Here is a 13,574-nt window from a genome sequence, read left to right as displayed (position 1 = left end):
CAACACAGAGGCGGCCAACCCAGTGGGGACAGGTCTGCAGAGCCAACAGCGTGAATTCCCAGAACGTACTTTGGGAGCAGTGGCTCAATGCCAGCCCCAGCTCACGCGTGGGGCGTCGCAGCCACTGGGGCAGAGGCAGTTGGTACAGATGTTGATTCCTTTCCATCAGTTCCCTGGGGGTAAAACAAGTTTATTAACGGGGCACACAGATGTTTTCATGCATAAATAAGCCAACATGATCTTGGCTTTCCGCTGGGAGGGAGGAGTGGATTCTCTCATTTAGCCCCTGTAATATTCATCATCTGAGAGAGCTGAGATGTATTGAGTAGCCACTGTGACAGGACCTTTGGTGTGCATTCGCTCATTGAATCCTTGCAGGAAAACAGCAAAGTGGATATTACTGTTGATCGATGAGACGGAGTGAGCTTTGGGAAACTAAGTGACTTCCTCCAATTCACAAAGTTGGTATTTGGCAGAGTCAGAATGTAAACCCAAGCCTACTTGTTTAAATCCAAAGCCCCATAACCTGCAGCGATGCTCCCCTCCCCAGTAAAAGAGACACAAAACTGTTGGCAGACGAGAGGGTTTGAACTTATGGGAGATTTTGAGATTCCTCATCTGCCTTCACTGTCCATGCACTAACACAGCCTAGAGAGCAGCTTCTCCTTAAGGCTCCACTTCTTGCCAGGCTTGTGGACTTTCTGAAAATTCATTTGAAAGAGACCTGAGCAATCTATAACCATGATCAGGCAGCTGGGATCAACTCTGGGGGAGGGGGGACAGGAATTGATTGCCCCAGTGCTTCTCCTGGCTTATTTCTGAATTGCGTGGCACAGGGGGAGAGACATTAAGGTTTAAGCCCCGCTCTGGACCTCGTCAGCGTGCTGCTTCCACGCCATCTCACCAAATGCATTGAGTGGACTTAAGAGGGCATATTTGCCAAAGTGGACTAATAGCGTCTTTGTACCCTGTCGTGAAAGGACAGACAGCGACTTCAATTCTGTTCCTTTCAAAGGCTCTACTGTCTTGAAGTTAAGGCATCATTTGTGGTCACCAGGTCTTTAGAGAGCTCTGTGTTAGTGAAAGGAATGCAATTAAAGTCTCCCCTCAGACACGGGGCCTGCACACTCTCAGGGAAGATAGTAAAGCGCTACCATTCACTGAGTCAAGGCTTCTGTGGGAGCTGGCGCTGGCGGCTTCTCACGGCAACATCATGATATAAGCAAGGTACCATTATTCCTATTATTTAGCTAATGGAACCGGCCCTGAGAGAAGTTACTTACCCCAAATCGCAGTGGTTGTTAGCGATGGGCAGGTGAATATACCACAGGGAACCAGGCACAGGCTGCCTTCATGCCATTAGCATTATCTGGTTAGCTGAAAAGTAAACAGACAATGCCAAGGTTAAGCTTCACCCCATCACATTCATCTTCAACAGTTTAGTATATGTTTAAACTGTCAGTGCGGAAGAGCAGCAAGAATAAAACAAGTAACTTTTGCATACACTTCATGTAGCTTCGCCCGTTGTTAACTTTTGGCCACATCGGCTTCATTTCTCTCCATCTCTATTTTTTCTGAGACATTTGAGAGCCATGCCCCCTTTAAACCTGAATATTTTTTGCATGTATTTTTTAAAAACAAAAGCATTCTCTTTTAGAACCGTGATACAATGATAACAGTGACACAGTATTGTCATCCAGCACACAGTCTACTTTCAGAGTTTGCCCATCGTGGTAGAAATGAATGTCTTTATCAGTAACCCCCGTCATCCCTATCCTGCACCCCCACTGCTGATTCCAAGATCCAGTCCGAGACATACTCCGTTTTTGTGGCCTATAATCTCTAATCAGGAATTATAGCCCTTAGTTCTTATGATAAGGACTTTTTTTTTTTTTTTTTTTTTTTTTTTTTTTTTTTGCCTGCCTACAGCATTTGGAAGTTCCGGGGCCAGGGATCACACCCCCGCACAGCAGTGACCCAAGCCACTGCAGTGTTAATGCCGGATCCTTAACCCACAAGAGAAATCCAATAAGGACATTTTTGAAGAGCACAGATAGTTGTTTTGCTAGCTTGGTGTTTTGAATGAGAAGTGGGTATGCATATACAGGGCAATTCAGAGAAGAGATAGATACGTATATGTGACTTTTTGAGTTCATTAATATTAAATAGTATATGATGTAACAGAAACGTGTCTGGCATATGATGCTAAAGAAGCCAGGACTCAGAAGGTTCACCGTCAGTGTATATGTATGGACATTGCTGAGACAGTTCCAGGACCCTACAGCCATACACACTGTCATAAGACATATCACTCACCCGACTCTGCATAGTGGAAGTGATTATTTTCCACCTACTTAAACATTTTGTAGCCACTGGAGTTCCTGTCATGGCTCAGTGGTTGATGAACTGGTATCCATGAGGATGCTGGTTTGATCCCTGGCCTCGTTCAGTGGGTTAAGGATCCCACATTGCCGTGAGCTGTGGTGTGGGTCACAGGCACAGCTGGGATCCCATGTTGCTGTGGCTGTGGTATAGGCTGGCAGCTATAGCTCTGATTCAACCCCTAGCCTGGGCACCTCCATATGCTGTGGATGCAGCCCTAAAAAGACAAAAAAAAAAAAAAAGTTTTGTAGCCACATTTAAGGTACGTCCCTTTCCTGAAATACTTGGTGTGTTCAGATAGATTCATGTGATGTGTGGATACACATGTGAACCTTCTGAGTTTTTTTGTTTCCCACACCCACAGGAAAAAAAACAGTTCTAGACCATCCTGCCAACTTCCTTTATACATGAGCCCACACGACCTGTTTCACTGGTATTTCCACTCTCCCCAAAGATTATTTCATACGTAAGTGGAGCTGAGCAATTTGATTTCCTTTCCATGACTATTAAGATAAATATGTAGTATTCAGACCTTCAAAGGATTAAAAACTAGGTGAGAGAAAACACTCAGCCCACACACCAGCATCCCTGAAGCAAAAGGGCCAAGAGCCCCCTTTATGTAGTCGGGCTTGGCAATCTGGCCTCAGTACAAAGAGCTCTCCTCCAGAGTCATCTCAGAAACGCCTGTTTTCTTATTTGGTTCATGGTCACCTCATCACACAAAGCTAGTCACTCTCAGATTCCCAAATCCCAGGAACACCTGCAAGGTGATACACTCTGCTGTCAAGTGCATCCCGTGTGTGTTCGGAAACAAAAGGCGGTTCTGAGCTAGGGCGTGCTGTCGACTCTGAGTTATTCAGAACAGAACACATAAAACCTACAAACATAAAAACTCAGGTCTAATCCAACAAAAAAGGCTGATGGAAGGGAAGACCCCTATTTAATCACGTCCTCTGACCATAGATCTGTTTTGCACATTCTGATGCTGTTCAGAGCTACCTTTAACCAATCACAGCTATCATTTATGGAGCACCTATGTGCCGGTGGGCTGTTATCTGTTGCTTCTGTTATGTGTGTGTGTGTGTGTGTGTCGTGTCATGTTTTGTTTTTTTAGGGCTGCACCTATGGCATATGGAAGTTCCCAGACTAGGGGTCAAATTGGAGCTGTAGCTGCTGGCCTGTGCCACAGCCACAGCCGCACACAATCTGAGCCCTATCTGTGACCTACACCACAGCTCACACCAACGATGGATCCTTAACCCACTGAACAAGGCCAGGGATCAAACCTGCGTACTCATGGACACTAGTCGTGTTCATTACCACTGAGCCACAACGTGAACTCCCTGTATTTGTTGCTTCTATTGCCTGCTGGAATCTCATGAAAGCAGAGACTAGTCTTTTCATAAATGAAATCGTAGTTCAGTGAGATGAAGTAATTGGTGGAGCCACATCTAAAATACTATTTTTCTGACTCCAAGGACTGGTCTCTACAGGTTTGGTGGATGGAAGTGAAACGAGTATGGGATATGGGGACAAAGAGCACAGGGTGACCTGTGGATTCTCTCCTTAGAGTCTAAGTCCTTTCCTACTATTGTGAACCATGTTCAATAATGCAGGTCATAGCAAGTCCAGCACTGAGAAGGAAGGGAATGGAACAAACCTTTGCTGAACAAGATACAATGTTCATTATTTAATCCGCAATAGAAAGTATGATGCAGGTATCATCTCCTTTTTAAAGATGAGGGAACAGAAATTCAGGTTAAATAATAGTCCTGAAAATTGAACCCAGGTCTATGTGCCCCATAACTCATGACCTTGTCAGTTGTCTACACTCTTTCCAAGGATGCAAATAAACATATTATATAGTATACGCTTTTGAAAGAACCTTAATAGTAAGAATAAGCCTAGTCTTTGGGCTTCTCAACCTTTAGTGCATCAACCTTTAGTGAATTCACCAGTGCTTAGGGAATCATTTGTGAGGATCTTACTAAAATCCAATTCATTATGTTCAGCCTGATGCTCTGCATTTCTAACTGCCATGTGATGCAGAAGTTGCTGGTCCATGGACCCCGCATCATATGGTCTCTTCATGCCTTTAAAAATCAGTTAGCTATTTCCAAATATTTGTGAAGTCCTGATAGCATATCCAGTAGTTTTCACCAGACACTGCAGAAAACCCCCATTTAATAGATTGGTTCACTTTAAAAACAATTACTAGAGTTAAGCATCTATACCAAGAGGTAATAATTCGAAGATGGGTAAGACATAGTTCTTGCCCTCATGGAACCCCAGCCCAGTGCAGAAGATAAAGGTGTATGAATAATAACATCACATGAGATAAAGGGAGAGGGAGCCCAGGGTGTGATAGGAGCTTGGCAGAGGGTGCTCACTCCAGGCTGGGGTCATGGGAGGCTTCCAAGACAGATACAATGTGGTAGAGAAAAACTGATTGATCCTTATAAACAGAATGGAAGACTTTACTTGGGACTATTGCGGTAAGTAGGCTGGAAATTGTCACAGCAGGTGTCGAGACTTATCACAATAGGAGGAGAGATTGGGTTCAATTCTGAGTACAGGAGAGACGACAAGCAGAATGGAGAGGGGTTCGGTGGGTGGAGAACTACTAAGAGGAGGCATCAAGAGTTTTTGCTAAAGCCACTTAAGATTCTTGCTAAAGTCAAGTCAAGGACGTACAGATAAAAAGGTACAGGGTGAAGAATTTGATCAGATACTAAGAATAACCATATATCAAAAGTGTGGGAGGAATCAGATGGAAGAGTAGAGGGACATGAAGCTCACATCCTCCTACAAATGCATCCAAAATACATCTACATATGGAACAGATCTCACAGAATACCTAGTGAATGTTGCCTGAAGACCTCAGACTCCTGAGATGGAAGAAAGAGCTCCATGTAACTGGGGGGGGGGGAGGAAGAAAAGCAGGACAGGGCCTGTGCCCCTGGGAGGGAGCTGAAGGAGAGGAGAAGTTTCCACACCCTGTGAAGTCCCCTCAATGGGGGTAGAGGAGATCAGGCAGGACAGAAAGGGAGCTTTAGAGGCTTGGAGGAGAGTGCACAGCTGTATGTGGCAGGCAGAACAGAGACCTACCCAAATGGTCTGCACTATCACCCCGTGTCCCCCAGCCTGAGGCACATGTCTCCAGGTACAGGCAAAGGCTAGGTGCTGAAACTGGAGCTTAAGAGGCAGACCTGGGGAGAGGACTGGGGTTGGCTGCACAGAGACATCCTGAAGGGGCTAGAGTGTAGTATGGCCATAACCAAGGATGTACTCAGAGGATGCCCAGGCCAACCACAGAAGCAAAGCACCACTGTTAAGGAGCGCATAAAGGAAGGGGCAGGGCCCACCATGGCAGCCTCTTTCTCTGCACTCTCAGCTGACAGGGCACCCCCTCTATGAGCTCTAGGAGTGTGTGCCAGCCCCCATCCCTGCAAGTTCTGGGAACATAAGCCAGTGGGTTACCCACACACAGAGATGGGTCTGAAATCAGAGCTGAGCCCCATGGGCCATGGCTGAAGTCTCTCACTGCAGCCATGGAAGCCTCAGATATACAACATCACAGCCAGCTTTGTAAACTCAATGCCTGTGGGACATCCAAGCAGATAATGGGTACTCCATGGCTGAGACTGGTCTGGCCTTAGCAGATTGTGGGCATAAGCATGCAGGAGCTAGGCCAAGTCAGAGTCTGGTCTGGCTCCATAGCAGGTCCAGATGCATGACTACTGCGATCCTAGTACCTGTCCTCAGTGGATATGCACTAATTGCTTTGTGGAAACAATGCCTGAGGAACACCAAGGCCAATTGCCAGCATTGTGGCAATTCCCACAGTTTAGGTGGAGATAAGTGCATGCAAAGAAATGTACCTTGTGAGCCTGCACAATGGGTGACAGATAACACAACAGAGCACACTTCCTGGTGAACAGCTATAGCAGAGGAATACTCAGTGACCCATCTTCTAGAAGGAGTGCACCAATCCTGCCTACCTCACACCACAGCTCATTAATAAACCTGGGGTCTTCTACTCCAACAACTATGAATCAGTTGTTGCCCTGCCCCTGACAAGGCTGTGACAATCAGAGAACAAAGAGGATGCCCTGCTTAACAGCTAATTCAGGCTGTGGTGACCACAACACCAGTCACACCCCCTATTCAAGGGGATAACAGTGAGCTCACACTGAGGAAAGAGGTCGCAGCCATCTGTATTTAAAAAAAAAAATAACAAAATAAACAAAAAACAGTCCTCATGCCAAACATATTAAACCCATAGAGGTTACACAGGGACACTGTCACAAAAATAGCCCTCCAAGACTACAGTAGATAATTGTTTCTCCAAACGCACAGAGTAAGAGAAATATAAGTAAAATGAAGAAGCAGCAAGAACCATTTCCAATTAAAAGATCAAGAGAATTCCCCTGAAAGAATAAACAATGAAACAGACCTCTTCAGTCTAATAGACACCAAGTTCAAAAAGGAGGTAATGAAAATACTGAAGGAATCAAGAAAAGCTATCAACAGAAATATAGAATACTCTAAAAAGGAACTAGAAATTATAAAGGGGAGCCAAGAAAAATTAGAAAATTTATTTGCCAAGATAAAAGCTAAGGTAAAGACAATGAATAGCAGACTAAATAATGCAGAAGAATGAATAAGTGATCTGAAAGATAAAATAATGGAAATCACCCAATCAGAACAGCATACAAAAAGCCAAATTGGAAAAAAAAATATAGGATACCTACAGGATAATATAAAGCATGCCAAGCTACACATAATAGGGATTCCAGAAAGAAAAGAAAGAGAAAAAGGGATCAAAAATGAATTTGAAGAAATTATGGCTGAAAAGTTCCCAAACCTAAAGAAGGAAACTGATATCCTCATACAGAAAGCACAGAGGGTCCCCTAAACAATGAACCCAAACAGACCAACACCAAGACATGTTATAATTAAAATGGCGACAGTTAAAGGGAGGATTCTAAAGGCAGCAAGAGAAAAACAAAGAGTTAATTACAAGAGAACTCCCATAAGGCTCTCAGCTAATTTCTCTACAGAAATGTCACAGGCCAGAAGGGAGTTTCAAAGTTCTAAAATGGAAAAATCTGTAATCTGGGATACTCTACCCAGTAAGACTATCATTTAGAATAGATGGAAAGATAAAGAATTTCTTAGACAAGCAGAAACTTAAAAACACAAAACAATACTAAACCTATCCTAAAAGAAATATTGAAAGGTCTTCTCTAAATAGAAAAGGAGCAAAAAGCTAAAGGAAAGAGAAAATCACAACTGAAAAGTCAATCACTTAAGCCAGTATACGTATTTTTTAACCAAAAAAATTGTGAAAGCAATGATAACCAAATGAAGAGCAAAAGGATAAACATGAAGATGTAAAAGAGGACATCAAATCATAAAGTATGGAGGAGAAGAGTTAAGAAAAATGTAGATTTCTTTTTAGAATGTGTTTAAACCCATATGACTACCAGTCTAAAGCATCTAGATACAGGAAAGGGTTAACACACTTGAAAAACAGTAACCACAAATAAAAAATATACAATAGATTCACAAAAACAAAAGAGAGCACAAGCATAAAAAGAAATCAAACCACACAAGGAAAAACAAAAAGAAAGAATAAATTGGAAACCAGGTTTAAAATTATAATACTTATTTAAAAATAATTACCTTAAATGTCAATAGACTAAATGCTCCAATCGAAAGACATAGAGTTGCAGACTGGATTAAGAAAAAAACTTTGTGCTGTCTAGAAGAGACCAACTTTAGAGCAAAGGATGCAGATTGAAAGTGAAGGGATAGAAAAAGATATTTAATGCAAGCGAGAATAAGAAAGCAGGTGTCAGAATAATTATATCAGATAAAATAGACTTTTTTTTGGTCTTTTTGTCTTTTTAGGGCCACACCTATGGCAGATGGAGGTTCCCAGGCTAGGGGTCTAATCAGAGCTACAGCTGCCAGCCTATGCCAGAGCCACAGCAACACCAGATCCTAGCTGCATCTGTGACCTGCACCACAGCTCACGGCAACACCAGATCCTTAACCCACTGAGTGAGGCCAGGGATTGAACCTGCAACCTCTTGGTTCCTAGTCTGATCTATTTCCACTGCACCATGACAAGAACTCCAGATAAAATAGACTTTAAAACAAAGGCCATAAAGAAAGATAAAGAAGGACACTATATAATGAAAAACAGATCAACACAAGAAGAGGATATTACACTCATCAACATATATGCATCTATTATAGGAACATTTAAATACACAAAACAAATACTAACAGACATAAAGACAAAAATTGATGGGAATACAGTAATAGTAGGAGACTTTAAGACCCCACTCACATCAGTGGAAAGATCTTCTAGACAAAAACAAAAAAACAAACAAACAAAAATCAACGAGACAACAGAGATCCTAGATGTACAACAGAACAGTTAGATCAAATATTTTTAGGACCTTATATTAAATAAGACAGAACACACATTCAAGTGCACATGGAACAGTCTCTAGAATTGACCACAATCTAGGGTGTAAAAGAAGCCTCAACAATATTAAGAGTATAGAAGTTATTTCGAGTATCTTTTCTGACTACAATGGCGTGAAACTAGAAATCAACCACAGAAAATTAAATGAGAAAAAAAAAAAGATTACATAGAGACTAAACATGCTACTAAAAAACCAATGGGTCAATGATGAAATCAAAGAGGAAATTAAAAAATACCTTGAGACAAATAACAAAATACAACTATACAAAATCTATAAGGATGCTACAAAAGCAGTTCTTAGAGTGAAGTTCATACCAATACAGGCCTTCCTCAAAAAATAAGAAAAATCTCAAATAAACAACCTAACCTACCACCTAAAAGAATTAGAAAAAGAAGAACAAACAAAACCCAATGTCCGCAGAGGGCCAATAAATAAAATAATAGGAAAAAAATCAATAAAGCCAAGAGCTGGTTTTTTTGAAAACCTCTGGCCAGGCTCACTAAGAAGAAAGAAGAGAGTACCCAAATAAACAGAATAAGAAAGGAAAAAAGGGAAATGACAACCAATACTGCAGAAATACAAAAAAAAAAAAAAAAAAAAAAAAAAAAAAGCCACATGTCTTGGCCTCAAAAAGAAATAATAATAAGATAATACTATGAACAATTATATGTCAACATAGAAGAAATGGATAAGTTTATAGAAAAATATAGTGCACTAAACTTGAATCAAGAAGAAATAGATGATTTAAACAGACTGATCACTAGAAGTAAAATTGAATCTGTCTTTAAAAAACTCTACAAACAAAAATCCAGGAAAATTTGGCTTCAAAGGTGAATTCTACCAAACATACAAAGAACTTACACTGATGCTTCTCAAACTCTTCAAAAAGACTGAAGAGGAAGGAACACTCCCAAAGTCTTTCTATGAAGCAAACATCACCCTGGTACCAAAATCCAAAAAAGACATCACCAAAAAAAATAAAATTACAGACCAATATCTTTGAGGAATATAGATGGAAAAATTCTCAACAAAATATTGGCAAGCCAAATTGAACAACTCATAAAAAAGATCATACACTCTGACCAAGTGTATGAGATCATACACTTTGACCAAGTTCACAAGAATAGTTCAACATGCACAAGTAATATGATATGACACATCAACAAAAGACAAAATCCACATGATCATCTCAATGGATGCAGAAAAAGCATTTCATAAGATTCAACATCCATTCATGATAAAAACTTACAAAAGTGGGTGTAGAGGGAACATATCTCAATATCATAAAAGCTATTTATGACAAACGCATAGTCAATGTAATACTCAGAGGTGAAAAGCTGAAAGCCTTCCTGCTAAAATCTGGAACAAGATAAAGATGCTCACTCTATTCAACATAGTATTGGAGGTCCTAGCCACAGCAATCAAAGAAACAAAGGAAATAAAATGTATCCAAATTAGAAGGGAAGAAGTAAAATTATCATTAGAGGCAGATGACATGATACTATATATAGAAAACCCTAAAGACCCCACACAAAAATTACTAGAACTGATATATGAATTCAGCAAGGTAGCAAGATACAAGATTAATATACAGAAATCAACTGCATTTTTTACACTAACAATGAAATATCAGAAAAGGAATGTAAAAAAACAATTCCTTTTAAAATCTCATCCAGGAGTTCCCGTCGTGGCACAGTGGTTAACGAATCCGACTAGGAACCATGAGGTTGCGGGTTCGATCCCTGCCCTTGCTCAGTGGGTTAACGATCTGGCGTTGCCGTGAGCTGTGGTGTAGGTTGCAGACGCGGCTCGGATCCTGCGTTGCTGTGGCTCTGGCGTAGGCCGGTGGCTACAGCTCCGATTTGACCCCTAGCCTGGGAACCTCCATATGCCACGGGAGCGGCCCAAGAAATAGCAACAATAACAACAACAACAAAAAAGACAAAAGACAAAAAAAAAAAGAAAAAGAAAAAAAAATAAATAAATAAAATCTCATCCAAAAAATAAAATACTTAGGAATAAAGTTGGCCAAGACAAAAGACTTATATGCGGAGAACTATAAAACATTAATAAAGGAAGCTGAAGATGATTCAAAGAAATGGGAAGATATTTGGTGCTCCTGGATTGGAATAATTAATATTGTTTTAATTAATTAATATTGTTCGGCCATACTAGCAAAAGCAATTTATAGATTTAATGTGACCCCTATGAAATTACTCATGACAGTTTTCATAGAACTTGAACAATTAATCCTAAAATTTATATAGAAACTTCAAAGACCCAGAACTGCCAAAGAAATCCTGAGGGGGAAAAAAAAAAAAAGAAAAAAGCAGGAGGCATAACACTCCCAGACTTCAAACAATACTACAAAGCTGCAGTATTCAAAAATAGCATGATATTGGCATAAAAACAGATGTACAGATCAATGTAACAGAAGAGAAAGCCCAGAAATAAACCCATACATCTATGGTCAATTAATCTTTGACCAAGGAAGCAAGAATATACAAGGAAGAAAAAAGACATTCTCTTTAGCAAGGGATTGGGAAAGTTGGACAGCCATATTTAAATCAGTGAAGTTAGAACACACCCTCACATCAGACAAAAAAATAAACTCAACATGGCTTAAAGACTTAAATATAAGACATAATGCCATAAAACTCCTGGAGGAGAACATAGGCAAAACATTCTCTGGCACCAATTATACCAATGCAGGCAAAACGTTCTCTGACAAAAATTGTACCAATGTTTTCTTAGGTCAGCCTCCCAAGGCAATAGAAATAAAAGCAAAAATAAACAAATGGGACCTAATCAAAGCTCTTATACAGCAAAGGAAACCACAAAGCAAAAAACAACATATGAACTGGGAGAAAATATTTGCAAATGATGCTACTGACAAGAGCTTAATTTCCAAAATATACAAACATCTCATACAACTCAACAACAACGATAAAAACCAAAGAAACAAATAAAAAATGGGCAGAAGACTTAAATAGACATTTCTCCAAAGAAGCTATACAGATGGCCAAGGGGCATACAAAAAGATGCTCAACATCACTAATTATTAGAGAAATGCAAATCAAAACTACAATGAAGTAGCACCTCACACTTGTTGGAATGTCCATCATTAAAAAGTCTACAAATAACAAATGCTGGAGATGGTATGGAGAAAAAGGACCCTACTACACTATTAGTGGGAATGTAACTTGGTACAGCCACTATGGAAAACAGTATGGAGGTTCATCAGAAAACAAAATACAGAACTGTCTTATAATCCAGCAATCCCTCTCCTGGGCATATATCCAGACAAAACTGTAATTCAAAAATATGCATTCACCCCTATGTTCACAGCAGCGCTATTCACCATAGCTAAGACAAGGAAACAGCCTAAATGTCCACTGACAGATGAAGGGATTAAGAAGATGTGGTACATGTAAAACAATGGAATACTACTCAGCCATAAAAAAGAATGAAATAATGTTATTTACAGCAACATGGATGGATCTAGAGATTATTTTACTAAGCAAAATAAGTCAGAAAGAGAAAGACAAATACCATCTGATACCACCTATGTGTGGAATCTAAAATAAGACACAAATGAACTATGAAACAAAAAGAAACTGTGGCCACAGAGAACAGACTTGTGGTTGCCAAGGGGGAGAGGGGAGGGAGTGGGATGGAAGACGACTTTAGTGTTAATGTATATAAGTATATATAAGATGGAGAAGGAACAAGGTATAGCACAAGGATGTATATTCAATATCCTGTGATAAACCATAAGGGAAAGAATATAAAAAAGAATGAATATATGTGTATAGCTGAGTCACTCTGCTGTACAGCATAAATTAATATCACATTGTAAATCAACAATACTTCAATAGAAACAACAACACTTCAAAGGGGTTGGGGGATGATTCTTACTAAACTGACTTGGCAGGATTCTCTTCTAAGGCTGGGCTGGGCTGGCCAAAGACAGGATGGAGACCTAGCTGAAGAAAGGGCTCAGAGGAGCCCAAATACAGTTTGGTCAAGAGAGTCTGTCACAGGAGTTCCAGTTGTGGCTCAGCGGGTTATAAACCGACTAGCAGACTAATATCCATGAGGATGCAAGTTCAATCCCTGGCCTCTCTCAGTGGGTTAAGGATCCAGGGTTGCTGTGGCTGTGGCATAGGGTAGCAGCTGCAGCTCTGATTCGATCCTTAGCCTACAAACTTCCATATGCCACAGGTGCAGTCCTAAAGAAAAGCAAGCAAAAAAAAGAAAGGGGGGGGAGAGAGAGAGTCTGACCTGACACATTTTGAAGGAGGACATCCTTGGCCTGAAGGAAAAGGAGGCAGGTCTGATTTAAGCAGCCCACCCAACATGGAGAGGCTGGAAACTGCCCCACTTTTCTCAAACCTATTTAGGCCTAGTTTCCCTATGAATAGTTAGACTTTGAGCCCATGGAATAAATGTAGTTTGAAAATTTAAAACTACTTCTCTGATCTTGAATGAAACATTTCATCTCTCTGGACCTCAGTTCCATGTCTATACATGAAGCAGCTGATTTTCTGTGTTTCTGAACACAAATTGTTTTGGTCTTGATTTGATAATAATGTTAAGGAAGCACTTTGGAAGTACTTGCTCTGCTTCAGTCACAGTTCTAAGTGTTCTCATTGAGTCCAATAGTAAGTTGTCATAACCTAAGGTAGA

At 40.5% G+C, this 13,574-nt stretch overlaps 1 long non-coding RNA gene across 6 annotated transcripts in view; it reads right to left on the bottom strand.

Annotated features, from left to right (window-relative positions):
- Nucleotides 1-13,574, bottom strand: part of LOC106509271 — a 106,295-nt gene that overhangs the window by 41,473 nt on the left and 51,248 nt on the right. For all 6 annotated transcript variants that reach the window (XR_002341060.1, XR_002341056.1, XR_002341057.1 and 3 more), the window contains exon 2: nucleotides 1,284-1,377. This is a non-coding gene — a long non-coding RNA (uncharacterized LOC106509271). The remainder of the gene's footprint in view (nucleotides 1-1,283; nucleotides 1,378-13,574) is intronic.

This window comes from Sus scrofa, unplaced genomic scaffold (genome assembly GCF_000003025.6).
Source record: "Sus scrofa isolate TJ Tabasco breed Duroc unplaced genomic scaffold, Sscrofa11.1 Contig1878, whole genome shotgun sequence".
In the NCBI taxonomy this organism is placed as follows: domain Eukaryota; kingdom Metazoa; phylum Chordata; class Mammalia; order Artiodactyla; family Suidae; genus Sus; species Sus scrofa.
The sequence above is the reverse complement of the archived record's forward strand: the minus strand, read 5'-3'. Positions and strand labels throughout refer to the sequence as shown.